At 35.8% G+C, this 17156-nt stretch overlaps 1 protein-coding gene across 4 annotated transcripts in view; it reads right to left on the bottom strand.

Moving 5' to 3' along the window:
* LOC110456386 (glutamate receptor ionotropic, kainate 2-like) overlaps nucleotides 1-17156 on the bottom strand; it is a 105767-nt gene that overhangs the window by 78381 nt on the left and 10230 nt on the right. The window contains exon 2 of one of the 4 annotated variants that reach the window (XM_021507091.1): nucleotides 9033-9122. The exons of the other annotated variants lie outside the window; for them this stretch is intronic. The gene's annotated coding sequence lies outside the window, so the exon portion shown is untranslated. The remainder of the gene's footprint in view (nucleotides 1-9032; nucleotides 9123-17156) is intronic. 4 annotated transcript variants of the gene reach the window in all.

Here is a 17156-nt window from a genome sequence, read left to right as displayed (position 1 = left end):
TTAAATATTTTCCGAGAAAAATGGTAACATTTGAAGAATGCGATGCTTGTATGACTTCTCAATGTTGACGTCGTGTTTACAAGAGACAAATGGGTTGAGTGCAGGCTGTTTCATCTTTTCTGTTAGTAGAAGTCAACACAGGTTTGCAGGATGAGAGCACCCAAACGGAAGGATATTTGTTATTTGTACACGAAAGAATGCGCATTCTTGAACTCGATATACGGGTGGTTGTAAGCTCGAATGACCTGTTTATGAAAACGTGTCTTAAGAAAACGAAAGGCCTTATCAAATATTTTGAGATTTAACATTTGTAATTGGTGTCTTACAGTCTATCCAAGACACCATTTATACCCACATGTCCCCAGGGATACCGGCTTATATTAGACACACATGTTATAACATATCACATAGTCTAACCACATATCCCCTTTAAGACCGTTACATATAGCCATAGGTTGTCATGTAAACCATTCAGGACGCAATCTGCACAGAATACCAGCATGTCTTCATAAACAATTCAAGATTCCAAGAGGTCGTCATACTGATCAAAGATATGAGTTTATACTTCCAAGTGCCGATCGCTTTGGAAGTTCTTGACAATTTGCAGGACTTTTGTGTTATGCAATAGTTCCTGGCTCATTTCGTTCGTGTATACTTACAAAACAATACAACTACAATAGTTGCCACAAACGTTTACCAGGATGGTATATACATGTATTGAACTACACATACATGTGGATTCGAAAAACCATTGAAAAAGTCTGGGTCTGTGACGATACGAATGCACATAAACAGCATTTTATTACCTTTTAAATATTTACTTCAAATAGTCGCCATCGTTAACGGATTAGCAACCAGTTGTAGAATGTTGAGTCGCGGACTATAAAGAAACCTCGCCAGATGCTACCACCGCAATGTATCACCATAAAAATAGCAGACCAACCCGGAACGTACTTGTTGAACGTCTGTCACTCTAGGGAATTTTTTCCTACTCCAGTATTCAGCAACACATAGTTACTGTAAGTCTAGATAATATGTACAAATAAACGTGTGCGGGGATGTGTGTGTGTGTGCGTGTGTGTGTGCGAGTGGTGTATAACCGTATCAGTGGGAATATATATCTACCACGCGCGAGGCAATAGTCGGTAACGATGACAACACAAAACATAAAACGACAATATACAATTCCGTGGTGTGGACATCAAGTGTGAGGATTTACACTAAAAGATAATGTCACGCCTTATAAACTAGTCATCGATATATAGGTGTGCACTGAATCTTTAAGAAAAACAAAACGCCTTAGTATTTATTTACTAGACCTATATATATGGATGTTTGACAAGCCAGGTGTTTCAGACCTGCACCACATATTTTACTGATTAATGTGTCTCCAACACAACATATGTAACTGTCATCATGTCCCCAGCAACAGATGTAGTACTGTTCATATTACGCCAGCACCACATCTGGTACTGCCAATATGTCTCAAACACCACATCTGGCACTGTCCAATATGTCTCCAACACCGCATGTGATTCTGTCCATATTGCTCTAGCATCACATGCAGTACTTTCAATGTAAGACTGTCTAAAGCTCTCCAGCAACAGATGTGGTACTCCGTCAATCTGTCCCCAACACCACATGTGGTACTATCAATGTGTCGCAAACACCACATTTGTTACCGTGTCAATTTGTTGCCTATAGCGCCCCTGACATCACACTTTCACGACAAAGCAGGGAATGTTTGCAGTTAACCAACATAATTAACTCTATCGTGGAATGCACTTTAATATTACAGTTCAAAATATAATTATGATGACGACCGGAAGTTTTTCCAATGAATACCGGAAATTGTTATTTCTAACGTAGTTTCAAGTTTAATCAACATGACAAATATGATCTTACATTCCTTATGCTTTGAAACGACTCCGGAGTAGCGAATCAACTGTGACATTTTAATTCGGACTCCATAAGTAGGGAAGGCAAAGTTATTCTCTAAATACCAGCTAGACCTCTGTATATAGGCAAAGATTCAATTTCTATCCTATAAAGCCATTTCATTGACCTTAATTCACACACTCCAGACCTTAAGGCGGGTTGGCAGCTTTGTGATATATAATTGTATATTGTTTTGTCTATCATCAATGTCACCATTTTGTCTTTTTATCCCAGTCTGAAATAGCCCATGGGACCGGTATCACTGACTGATAAAACACAGGAGACCTCTTGGATTTGACTGTTACAGCTCCGGGATCATATTTGATTGGCTGATGAACTCGGTCGATATGACTGACACGGTCAGAGGTATATACACAGACAAGTGGTCAGTAAGAAACCATGGTTATCTTGATTTGTTTGATATTAATTAAACATGACAAGTACTCGATCAGACCGATATACACTAAATAGTCTGCAGGCAAAAACAATTATGGTCAGAGTCCATCAGTGGTAAATCATGCTCAAAGTACCATCAAGATCTGTGCACTACACTGTCTTCATTGCTGGACACAAGGTATGTACGACTCATTTACAAAACAAATATCAATATCATGACAATCTGTTCAAACCTCTTTCAAAATAAAACTGATATACTCCAAACCAAGCTAAATATGGACATTATCGTGCTGACTATAGATCACAAATCGATATGGCAATGTTAAATATGGACATTATCGTTTACCGATATGGCATTGCTATTTTGGGCAGAATTTGTTCTTTTGAAAAGAAAATATTAGATATAACACAGAAGGTCGAGACATTGGATATTTCTATTGAATTCGCCGAGTATGGCAACAATGGGCCTACAAAATGACTTATTACCAAATTACTAAAAGCACTTGAAGCCAGACAGGTAAACCCTACTAGTGTTATGTTTGTTACCGGTAGTCAGTAATGACCACCATATTACAGGTCGGATTAAGAACTTGATTTGTTAGCTGTAATTGACAGGAAGTGTAAGATCAGGATGTATACCGACTACGCCTTGGATAGCGAATCGATTCTCTTCTCACCAATCTGCACAGGCTTCATAGCCGTAGCCTTTGTAACATAGTGTACAACATAACTATTCTTTTGTTCTTATCTTAATCGCTGATGAAATGAAACATTTTTTTGCCTATCCTGAAAATTTGAGATTTTGGAGTTACAAGGTTTTGACTTCCGAACGACGACATATCAATTCAATGATACGAATAAAAATGTAAACACGTGCAAGGCACCACGAAGTACCTCACAATGTTTGATCACATCTGGCTTTCAAAAGGAAATATGACTTTATATCACAACTTGATTCATAATAAATACGAAAACCACAAGTAGAAATGCAAAGTAGCAATTCTTTCATTACATAGTGTTATGCTGTTCTAATTAATGCATCAACACTTTTCTATATGAGATGCAGCAAACACAACCACACGTGTTGTGACTTCAGCGACATAACATCAAAAATGAGTAGTGAAAGTTAATATGTTTCAGAAATGTGCCAATATTGAGACCCATATCAGCCCAAACGCAGTGAACATCGCAGTACATTTTAAGTTTAAAGTAAACAATATACGACAGCGTCAACAAGCAAAGGTTAAATCATAATCAAAAGACAAAATGAAAAGATTACACCAGGAACTGAGAAAATACAAAAACAGTGAAGCCAATATACCATAGACTCCTTCAGAGGACAGGGAGGCAGCATCAGATGTTCCGGACGGGAACAAATTTCTTTCCCCACAAAATACCTTCTGTCAAAACTGCAATCTGAATAAAATCATATATTTCATGGCTTCGTTAAATTCTTACTACGCCTGAACATCTGAGTGTGCCGCGGTCAGGGTCACGTTCAAGTGACCTTTATATTTATAAATACTCATTAAATGTTGACCAATCAGAGACCCTCTTTCAAAAAGGCGCTCGGAGTTGTAACAAATATGGCGGACATTGATGAGAATGATGCGAAAGTTCTGAAGTTATTTGAGATTGATCGTCTGAGACACGAACAGAAAAAGATATTCGAAGCTTTATTAGAGAAGAAAGATTGTATGGCGGTGTTACCTACGCAATTATTACCCAATGGGTACGTTTTCCTTGGCGTCGTAGAAACGTCAGTTCCCGCCGCCATGTTTGTTTTGGAAAACTAATCTGTTCGATACCCCTCGCTATTTATGTATCAATCATGATATTCCGATTCGCTGGCAAACTTTTGCCAGCGCGCCTCTGATTGGTTCATCTAAAGGTCACGTGAACGTGACACTGACCGCGGCACATTCAGGTCAGGCGGAGCCATGTAACAGATAATTTTAATCAGATTTGTCAAAACTGTTAACTGGGTTTTATTCAGGTCAGGAAAATTTAAAACTACTATCATACATAAAATATCAATGTTTTACTATACCGACAGCATTCTCAGTAAATTCATATTACATGTATATATGATACTGATAACTAATCAGTTAATAACTACTCCTGTTGTTATAACAACGGCCTTAACAATGGCATCCATGGTATATGCAGTCTCGCACACTGTATACTCGTCTTACCAAATAGATTATAAAACAGATTGAAGGGGAACTTCAAATTTTCATCAATAGTTTTATTGGTAATGATTTGTAATAAAAGCATCAAATGCGTATTACACATGTTTAAATTTTCAAAAATAAATGGTTACATATAGGGTCAGACCAGTAACACATTATGACGATGATGCACAATGTGTACTCCCTAGATAGGTAAGCAAACGAATGAACAGTTTTTTAATTGTGTACAGTATGATTAATAGGTTTTACATTGTGTAAGGATGGATTAACAGGTTTTACATTGTGTAAGACAAGATTAACTGGTTTCACATTGTGCAAGGAAGGATTAACAGGTTTTACTTAGTGTAAGGAAGGATTAACTGGTTTTACATTGTGTAAAGAAGGATTAAGAGGTTTTACATTGTGTAAGGAAGGATTAAATGGTTTTACTTTGTGTAAGGAAGGATTAACAGTTTTTACTTTGTGTAATGAAGGATTAACAGGTTTACTATTGTGCAATGAAGGATTAACTGGTTTTACTTTGTGTAAGAAATAATTAACAGGTTTTACATTGTGTTAGAAAGGATTAACAGGTTTTACATTGTGTAAGGAAGGATTAAATGGTTTTACTTTGTGTAAGGAAGGATTAACAGTTTTTACTTTGTGTAATGAAGGATTAACAGGTTTACTATTGTGCAATGAAGGATTAACTGGTTTTACTTTGTGTAAGAAATAATTAACAGGTTTTACATTGTGTTAGAAAGGATTAACAGGTTTTACATTGTGTAAGGAAGGAGTAACATGTTTTACTTTGTGTAAGGAAGATTTAACAGATTTAACGTCGTGCAAGGAAGGATTAAATGGTTTTACTTTGTGTAAGGAAGGATTAACAGTTTTTACTTTGTGTAATGAAGGATTAACAGGTTTCACATTGTGTAAGGAAGGATTAACAGGTTTTACATTGTGTAAGGAAGGATTAGCAGGTTTTAATTTGTGTAAGACAAGATCAACTGGTTTTACACTAAGAAAGGAGGTATTAACAGGTTTTAAACTGTGGAAAGAAGGATTAACAGGTTTTACATTGTGTAAGGAAGGATTAACAGGTTTTAATTTGTGTAAGACAAGATCAACTGGTTTTACACTATGAAAGGAGGTATTAACAGGTTTTAAACTGTGGAAAGAAGGATTAACAGGTTTTACATTGTGTAAGGAAGGAGTAACATGTTTTGCTTTGTGTAAGGAAGGATTAACAGATTTAACGTCGTGCAAGGAAGGATTAACAGTTTTTACTTTGTGTAATGAAGGATTAACAGGTTAACTATTGTGCAATGAAGGATTAACTGGTTTTACTTTGTGTAAGTAAGGATTAACAGGTTTTACATTGTGTAAGGAAGGATTAACAGGTTTTAATTTGTGTAAGACAAGATCAACTGGTTTTACACTATGAAAGGAAGTATTAACAGGTTTTACACTGTGGAAGGAAGGATTAACAGGTTTTACATTGTGTAAGGAAGGAGTAACATGTTTTACTTTGTGTAAGGAAGGATTAACAGATTTAACGTCGTGCAAGGAAGGATAAAATGGTTTTACTTTGTGTAATGAAGGATTAACAGGTTTACTATTGTGCAATGAAGGATTAACTGGTTTTACTTTGTGTAAGAAAGGATTAACAGGTTTACTATTGTGCAATGAAGGATTACCTGGTTTAAGTTTGTGTAAGTAAGGATTAACAGTTTTTACATTGTGTAAGGAAGGAGTAACATGTTTTACTTTGTGTTAGGAAGGATTAACAGGTTTTACACTGTGGAAGGAAGGATTAACAGGTTTTTACTTTGTGTAAGGAAGGATTAACAATTTTTACTTTGTGTAAGGAAGGATTAACAGGTTTTACATTATGCAAGGAAGGATTAACAGGTTTTACTTTTTGTAAGGAAGGATTAACAGGTTTTACATTGTGTAAGGAAGGATTAACAGGTTTTACATTTTGTAAGGAATGATTAACAGGTTTTACTTTGTGTAAGGAGGGATTAACAGGTTTTACTTTGTGTAAGAAAGGATTAACAGGTTTACTTTGTGTTAGGAAGGATAACAGGTTTTACATTTTGTAAGGAAGGATTAACAGGTTTTACATTTTGTAAGGAAGGATTAACAGGTTTTACTTTGTGTAAGGAAGGATTAACAGGTTTAACATTATGTAAGGAAGGATTAACAGGTTTTACTTTTTGTAAGGAAGGATTAACAGGTTATACACTGTGGAAGGAAAGATTAACAGGTTTTTACTTTGTGTAAGGAAGGATTAGCAATTTTTACTTTGTGTAAGGAAGGATTAACAGGTTTTCCACTGTGGAAGGAAGGATTAACAGGTTTTTACTTTGTGTAAGGAAGGATTAGCAATTTTTACTTTGTGTAAGGAAGGATTAACAGGTTTTACATTATATAAGGAAGGATTAACAGGTTTTACATTATGTAAGGAAGTATTAACAGGTTTTACATTATGTAAGGAAGGATTGACAGGTTTTACATTATGTAAGGAAGGATTAACATGTTTTAGTTTGTGTAAGGAAGGATTAACAGGTTTTACACTGTGGAAGGAAGGATTAACAGGTTTTTACTTTGTGTAAGGAAGGATTAGCAATTTTTACTTTGTGTAAGGAAGGATTAACAGGTTTTACATTGTGTAAGTAAGGATTAACAGGTTTTACATTTTGTAAGGAAGGATTAACAGGTTTTACTTTGTGAAAGGAAGGATTAACAGGTTTTACACTGTGGAAGGAAGGATTAACAGGTTTTACATTGTGTAAGGAAGGATTAACAGGTTTTAATTTGTGTAAGACAAGATCAACTGGTTTTACACTATGAAAGGAAGTATTAACAGGTTTTACACTGTGGAAGGAAGGATTAACAGGTTTTACATTGTGTAAGGAAGGATTAACAGGGGTTAATTTGTGTAAGACAAGATCAACTGGTTTTACACTATGAAAGGAAGTATTAACAGGTTTTACACTGTGGAAGGAAGGATTAACAGGTTTTACATTGTGTAAGGAAGGATTAACAGGTTTTACATTGTGTAAGGAAGGATTAACAGGTTTTAATTTGTGTAAGACAAGATCAACTGGTTTTACACTATGAAAGGAAGTATTAACAGGTTTTACACTGTGGAAGGAAGGATTAACAGGTTTTGACTTTGTGTAAGGAAGGATTAACAATTCTTACTTTGTGTAAGGAAGGATTAACAGGTTTTACACTGTGGAAGGAAGGATTAACAGGTTTTGACTTTGTGTAAGGAAGGATTAACAATTCTTACTTTGTGTAAGGAAGGATTAACAGGTTTTACACTGTGGAAGGAAGGATTAACAGGTTTTTACTTTGTGTAAGGAAGGATTAACAATTTTTACTTTGTGTAAGGAAGGATCAACAGGTTTTACATTATGCAAGGAAGGAGTAACTGGTTTTACTTTTTGTCAGGAAGGATTAACAGGTTTTACATTATGCAAGGAAGGATTAACTGGTTTTACTTTTTGTCAGGAAGGATTAACAGGTTTTACATTATGTAAGGAAGTATTAGCAGGTTTTACATTATGTAAGGAAGGATTAACATGTTTTAGTTTGTGTAAGGAAGGATTAACAGGTTTTACACTGTGGAAGGAAGGATTAACAGGTTTTACATTGTGTAAGGAAGGATTAACAGGGGTTAATTTGTGTAAGACAAGATCAACTGGTTTTACACTATGAAAGGAAGTATTAACAGGTTTTACACTGTGGAAGGAAGGATTAACAGGTTTTACACTGTGGAAGGAAGGATTAACAGGTTTTGACTTTGTGTAAGGAAGGATTAACAATTTTTACATTTTGTAAGGAAGGATTAACAGGTTTTATATTTTGTAAGGAAGGATTAGCAGGTTTTACATTTTGTAAGGAAGGATTAGCAGGTTTTACATTATGTAAGGAAGGATTAACAGCAGTGCACCAACTACTGCAATACCTACGTTTACTGCAATCAAATATTTTTTTATGGAATTGAAAAAGCTTACATATTTCTTGTTAAAATTTGTTTTGTAGGGTTGGTATTGTAACGTGACGTTTGATTGCATGTATGTTTCAAATTTCTTTCAAAATGCCTCGAACATCACCAGTCTATAGGTGTTTTAATTCGTTGAACAATCCCAGCAGAACAGTATGGCAATATTCCTCTTGATGGATGGAGAAACGTTCATTTACGGCCAGTGTGCTAGACACTGTCACGCGATTGGTGAAGACATTAATTAGTAATATATCACATTTTCACACCATAAACGACAACCGATTTTTATCAAAACTCTTAAATAATCGATCTTTACATCCATCGTTACTTTCGTATCGGAATTGGTTAATAAAATATCCAGAAAACAACTTGTATCAATTAGCAAGGTAGACCAGAAAAGGAGACATCATTCCACGCTATCAGCAGTGATGTGTTGTTTTTTCTGTGAAATTAGGACATAGACATTAAGGGGTAGCTAAACACACTTTACGTTAACAAGTACTCACATACTGCTTATTCACTTTAAACATTGACACTGATTTATGTTCAACGAAACAGGGCTCTGCTCACTATCGCGTCAACAGTGAAATTATCACCTACAACAAAAATATAGTATCATTATTAATACGTCTTTGAACTTTACATACTTTGATATCCGAGTAAGATATATAATCGGCATTTCGTGCTGCTGTTAGTTGTCTTAATTCAATTTACTATAATGAGTAAACTGAGGCCACTGCAGCAGCAGTTAACACACCCCTATATACCATTGGTAGCCAATTTACACCTAGTTCCTGCAATGGTTAATGGAGATCTGTAACTTTGTTATTAGGGGTCATATTTGTTTGCAACATATTTACGTATTGTAAAAAGTGAAGCAGCGCGAATGTGTCGCCACCTATCGGCACGAACGTCACATGATGTCAGGAGGCAGGTACACTGTAAAATAGCGGACTCCAGTTACGTATTTTACGCTCGTTTGGCATTAGTAATTACCCCCTGCTCTGCATTCATGCTATCTTTAATATTTTCCTGTCAGCGTAAGCATTGCGCCAAGACATTAGGTTGTCGCATCAGATGATGATAAGTACATCGTTTACTGAGCTGCACGTGTAGGTGACATCCGTTTTGTTTTTGTTCTAATGAACACGTACATAATAACGACGGCTTCATTAAACATACCAATATCACAACACGACAGAACAAGTACATGCGAATCTGATATAAACCATTAAATGTAATACGTGCTTGTTAGGCTAACCACTAGGCTGTGTTTATCCTGTTTGCCTGTGCTTATATTTCAGTGGTCTGACTCAGTTAAGTCTAAAATTGAAATCAATGCTCGCTACAACTGTTATTTATTGTTCAGTAAAACCACAGTCGTTGTAGCCCAAGAGAAAGCTCGTTTTTCATGTGGCAACTTGTTACCACAGAGACCTCATCCAATGCCATAAATCAAAAAATTAAAACACACGACAATCGTACTCCGGGCTATACATCGATCCGCGGACAAATGTAACTGAAATTTTGTCTGCTGAAGATATCTTCGTAAGATAATACACGCTTAGATTTTTCTGTGTTATCAGATTTTAAAACTACATAAATTTGAAGTTGAAATGCAGCGCTGCCATTTTTACATGCTATACAACTGTATATTGCAACTGCGAGTTGTCCTTCAATAATAATAAAAAACAGTAAGGGAGATGTGCTAATATTCTATTATATATGTAGTTGTGAATGTGTGATTGCTAAAGAATTATCTAACATTATAACTCGCATGTCATCGTCTTTTTTGAGATCCTTGAGACATACATCCTCGATATCCAGGGGTTATACGCTGCGAGCGTAGGTGAGCGTAACCCCTGGATATCGAGGATGTAAGACATGCACCTATCCTACATATATTTGCAAATACGTTATTCGTTAGTAAAATAAGGTTTTAATATCAAATTATTTAATAATTTTGAGCTTCAAAAATAAATGTTCCTGAATCGGGATAAAACTATATTTTTTCTTTAGATCTGAAAACAACAGCGTTAACATCAATGACAGTAACCAGAACCATACTCGGTTATACATGGTATACATTTTATACATGAAGCTTCTTTCATAATATTTATAACTGAGTGCCTGTTTCCTATAACAACACAAAGTGATGATCTTATGATTTTAATTGACACTTTTTTGTGCATGTATTTTAGTTGATTATTAATATATTTGATATTAATAACTAACAAAAGACAATTGGTCTCAAAATATTCTTCTAATAATTATTTAATGTTTTCGAATTCCGAGGTATACTTTCAATGGAATAGTACAACCTACGTTAAGTAGACCTATCCCATTGCGTCAATTGTAATGAATGCATTTGGTGGTCGGGTGGTGCAGTGGATAGCGCANCCCATCCCCCACCCCCCACGCGCTGACATCCGGGCCAACAAGAGTGATTAATATAAGTTGAAATAACTTGTTTCATAATTGTTGTAAAATAAATAAAGTTTATATTTTTATGCATTTATACATGGTGCAATAACGTATTACTAAGTATATAGCGCAAGCGTGTTTGGTCGTCGATATCCCTAGTTGTTGATCCACTTAAAACGCATGTCTGTTACCAACATGGTTGAAGTATGCAACGTTTATTTTACATTTAACCCCAATATTGATACCCAAACATTTTAATTGTACAATTATAGTACTTTTTAATATGAAATGTCAAGACTACTTAAAACCGTTATGGTGGTTGCAGTGTTGTGATATCTGAAAAAGTCAAACAACATGAAATATTCATATCATCAATATCACACACGATGATTTCGTCAAAATACAATGTACCAACAATATACGACATAAATCCGAAAAAATACCAACAATATACAACAGGAACTCGTCAAATTATAACAACAGTATGCTACATGAACTCATCAAATACCGACAATAAACAACATGAACGCATCAGATTATCAACAATACAAACATGAACGCATCAGATTATCAACAATACAAACATGAACGCATCAAATTATCAACAATATACACCATGAACGCATCAAATTATCAACAATATACAATATGAACCCATGAAATTATGAACATATTACGTAATGAACCCATACAGTTAACGTTACGAACATAATGCAACATGAACCCATACAATATCTGACAATATTTTTATCCTGAGATGTTCCCACTGATCTTTTGATGAAAGGACAAGATTATGTTGGTACGTATCATGGGGAATTCTTGCACAAGTTAACAATATCTCTCAGGTCACCTTAACCATGCAATGGTGGACAAAATGCGACAAATTCAATAGGAAATCTGTCTTCTTTTCTTAACCAATACAGTCTGTTATTTTATTTGCTCGCAAAGTTTCCCGTTAACTAAATCTTTCCATAATCCAATGGCAAGACCGTAAAGTGAAACAGACACAGACTGGGTTTGTTGCGTCGATATTGTGTATAGAAAGCCCTCGAGATCTACTGGATTGTAATGTATTTCATCAGCACATTGCAACTATATCATAGGAATCCCTATGCGAATATATGTTGCGAAGAGTTATACAGACCAAGTCCGTTCACACTCATCTCCTACAGGGACACTCGTGGTGCCAAGTCATACGCTCACAGAAGGAAGCCAAAATACTTTTAATGACATGTCACATTGGGGTACTATACGACGAAATAGCATGCTATAACACGGTCAGCTGGTTCTTAATAGGTCGAAACATGTTTGTAACTACTGTCTTATGAAACATTACTCGCCTTGTTCTTTTTGAGGTATTGCTTACAAGGTGTGTGTGTGATTAAATTCTGTTCAATAATCGCTGAATTAAAACATGTTCATATAACATATAGATGATTTGTAAGTTACGGGAACATGCACTAAAAAGGCCTTTTTTAATTTGACAAATATCGATATCCCGGGTTCACAAGACCCATGTATGAAAGGTTGAGAGCGTGCTGCTCTGTATGTGTTCATCATTCAAGGGAATTGAAATATAGAGCCATTCATGCACTCTATATAAAATAGCTAGTCCTCATTCCGAGTTCTCACTGTTTCGATAGCAGGGTGCTTCACCCATAAACTGTGATGTTCTGGAATGTATTTTCTTGTCATCAGTCGGACAGACAGCCGATAATATCATTGGTATATAATCGATATCTTGTCCCTTTTATGAACATTTTCGTTTGCTTTGAGTATTCTAACTCCTATGAAATCCTCTACAGAGATTCACGCTTCTGTGGGACAATCATGACGCTATGATGTGTTATCGACTGCTGGTACTATCGGATACACGTAAGTAACGTATAAGACCTATTGAAGTCAGCCATTGGTAACGTTACTGCCAATTTATGGAATGACCTTGAATGAAATGTAGGCGCAGTCAGCCCGATTAACACTTTTTCTGTGAACTCCAAACAAGTGGGTTTTTTTTTATGACAAGAGACGTTTGGAATTCTCCCGAGAATCATGTGAACTGACACGTCCGTTACACTACATTTATTTGGAATAATATGATTGGCGTTTAACGAAACAAGAAGTGGGCTTCTTAATAAATATCAATATATATCTTTAGAAAATGCACGATATTTTAGTTCATAGCGTATGAGTTTAAAGACTTGATATAAACCAGACAGATGTAGTTGTAATGGCTGTTATGGTAAAACGTTCGTAACTTTCGTACTACCGTTATTAGCAGCGACTACACACCCAATATATTGGAGGCGAATTTGAGAGAATCAATCGATTTAGTCGGGCTGATGAGGGAGTTAAAACGAGCTAGCAGACACAGTTCGACCGTACATATAACACTCGAACTTGCGAATTCTGTCACAAATATATTTCACGCCGTGTAAATGTGGTACCTCATGTGACATTTTCCCGCCCCTACAAAATTACACCGCGTAGTTTTCCAAATGTTTTTTTAGAACACTGCGTTAAGGTTAAAGTTATATCTTTAAATCATGGAGTCTCGAAATTGTAGAATGAAACACTTCTATCAATATATATGGAGATCCATTGCTTCATGTATATTGCAGCAGACTATTGTTAGCAATGGTTTAATTCGTTTCCAGTTAGACTTTTGGGAACAGTCTAGACTGATACATAGCGGTACATACCTAATTTAAACCGTATATACAATTTAAAGACTACCATTTTTCATGTATTTCAGTCGTATATAGTTATTGCAGTTCCGTATTTTTTGACAATATTCCAAATAGAAATATGTAATTTCAGTTCTTTGTGAAGGAAACGTTTGTCAATTGATATCTTGTTTCACAACTATATCTTTCCGTCAAAACTGTTAAAAGAAATGATGATATAGTGTATTGTTGTATTTATTTTATCTCTAAAACGAAAACATGAAGTAAAAATGTACCATATAGCGTCAACAAAAATGGAAATTGATATTCGATACATAAACAATCTAGACATGGAGAAGCCAAAGAAACTAAGTAAAATCGAAGAAGACATCATTACCCCCATCTACAACAACAGTAGGTGCAAAACTAAATACTCCAGGGAGTTTGGGGTGGACGGAAGGAGTGGTGGAGGGGGAAGGGGGTAGCGATTCCTGCACCATAGTGCATGCGCATCCGTCGTGTCCGCTTCCATGACGTACAGGAAAGAGTTATCAATTGTGTACTATCCCAGCTACTATTCGTTTTTGATTTTTCATATTTGATCGCCAGTGGCTCGCAAACATGAGAAATCCAAAACTTGTATCCTAAATCTAATATGAAGGGAAACTTTATATATTTGGCCCCGACTATGTTTACCGTACACGTATAGTAACAGATGTATATTCTGTACATGTTATAAGTATATTTTAAAATAATGGACACGAAATATTTAATCTAAGACAAAGATCTAGAATGTCTCATAAAATTTACTTTTCAAAAAGGTACAACCTGAAGATGGAAATTAAATTAAGAAAAATTACGTATACTTATTCTATTCTAGTTATTGAATTGTTTTTGAATTAACGATGTAATGTATAAAATATTTTGACGAAATTGTAGTGCAACATTCCCCTGTGACGATTTATTGCAATGATCAAAAGCAGTGGGATCTGGTGATAGCCTGTGTCGAATGCGGTAAAAGAGTAACGAATCGAACGTGTTTTCCCTTCTATGTTTTCGGCTACAGACATCCGTTGATGTTACTTAAATGAACCAAAGTTAAACAAAGGTTATAAGTGTCGAATAAGAAGTAATCGCTACATTGCATGCTGTCTGCAATTTTTAAGCCAGCTTTTGCAACCATGTACACGGATGAACTTTATCTGTGTCTATGGGTGCTCGTAGCTTTTAAAGTTCCTTTTTATTGTCCTCAGCAATTCACATGTATACATAATGCGCTACACTGAAAGGGACTGATTTTGGTAGTACGGACGTTTGACCTTCTATAATTCGACGATTCAGACGCATCTCCATATGCGAACGTGCGGTGTCACAGAGAGTGGAGAACACACTAGACATCAATGAGTCAGTAGTGAACTGATTTATAAGTAGACCAACATAGAGGTGAACAGATTGAGAGTAGAAAAACGTGACTCAGTGATCTTATTGATAAATGGGCCTATGGGACATCGCAAACTTTTTTTATAAATGGTCCTATGAGACGTTGTACATTTATTGATAAATGGTCCTATGAGACGTTGCAAACTAATTGATAAATGGGCCAAAGAGACGCTGCAAACTAATTGATAAATGGGCCTATGATACGTTGCAAACTCATTGATAAATGGGCCTATGAGACGTTGCAAACTTATTGATAAATGGACATATGAGACATTGCAAACTTATTGATAAACTGGCCTTTGAGACGTTACAAACTTATTGATAAAAGGGCATATGCGACGTTGCAAGCTTATTGATTAATGGGCTTTTGATATTTTGCAAACTTATTGATAAGCGGGCAAATGAACCTTTATGAAATGATTGATAAATGGACCAATGGAACAGTAGTGTAATGATTGAGAGTGGAGCTTTGTGACGCACTTAACGTATTGATAAAACTTATACAAACAAACGTCAAAGTTATCAAAGAACGTCGCTCGTCCAGGTTCCAAGAAAACTGTTGTTTTTTTTTCAATTTTTCATTTTTTTTTTTATAATAGAATTGATTCATGTGCATAATAATTCCTGATAACATAATGCTATTGTTACTTGCCGCCTGATTGTAGGTTGGGCTTCTGTGAGACAAGAGACAAATTGATGTTTGTCGGTCGGGACCTGCTACCTACACATAAAACATAATACATCTTAATACAGCTCATAACCCGACCCATAAATCATCCCACCAGGTCAGAATCAAATAGGAGCTGGGTACAACCAATACACTCGCAATCACATTTCCGTTTTGGCATCTAGACTCCACTTTCCAGAAGCCATCAACAGCAACGCTCTTTCGGGGGTACTAACTCAGTATATGTTTACCACCATATAAATACATATCAAACATGAATATAATATTATCATGACCATCGGATTTGATGTACATTATATACCATACACTTACATGTAACCACTGTCATATATTCTTCACTTAAATGTATTCTATTTAACTTATCTACTTCTGAATATCTGTTTTTAACGATATTTATTGATTTTTTGGTATGCTTCAAAAATAAAAAAGATTTTACGAAGCGCTTTGAAAATCAATGTGGAAAACGGCTCGTAGCACATGGTCTGTCTGTGGTCCTTGATAGAAAGTGCTCATTGCTAAATCAAAAACAACATGACGGTAATGTAGAATATCATACTATCTACAAAACAAGCACTGTCTGACGTTTTCAAAGTAATGATATAATTATCGTCTTTCTTCCAGCGACTACACAACGCTAAGTGTTCTTGTATAAAAAAAAATCCTGACGATGATATGAAGGGGATTTACGACATTGAGCGATTTGTCAAAGAGTCGCACGATACAGGAAGTTGTTTCTGTCTGTGTATACTATACGTTATTGTTCAAGTAGTTTATCCTTGTCAAAATATAGCTCTGGTCTCAAATCATCGAACTTTTTTCGGCTAACAAAAGGCTGAGAATATCAATGACTAAACTGACCCGAAAAGGGGGCTGTAGGGAGCGGGGAGACACGTTGAACGCCTGCGGCGGGACCATCGAGAGATGAGATTCAGAATTATGATTGATAATGTGATAGGTTGATAAAACTCTGCGGGGCTAAAGATCAAGACGGGCCACACACATTAGTGTTATAATACCAGCATCGATGGTGAACCGAGATTAATTAGCCAGCTTCACAATAGTGCATTAATATGAGCCGATACGTCACAACATATTTGGAATTCTGCAAATATATCATGTACATATCCGACGAAATATGTACAATTGTTGCATGATATATGTAAGGTAAATTCTGTAGCTTGCTCGGGGGAACTTTCAGTGGGGGAAATGTAAACACATTAAAACAGCTAGTAAATTTTTTTCCAAAAGCTTATCGCCTTTCACTTCATTGTGCAGTTTGAAATATCCTTACTGGATACACATTTTGGCAAGGGCATGCTATAGCATACTGACTTATCTACTGATGCTGTTGTAACATTCGTACGACGGAAGTTTAAATGTGTGACAGGATCAGAAAGATATCCATTTAAGCCGGG

Source organism: Mizuhopecten yessoensis, unplaced genomic scaffold (genome assembly GCF_002113885.1).
Source record: "Mizuhopecten yessoensis strain PY_sf001 unplaced genomic scaffold, ASM211388v2 scaffold8745, whole genome shotgun sequence".
NCBI lineage: Eukaryota > Metazoa > Mollusca > Bivalvia > Pectinida > Pectinidae > Mizuhopecten > Mizuhopecten yessoensis.
This window is presented reverse-complemented; position numbering and strand designations above follow the sequence as displayed.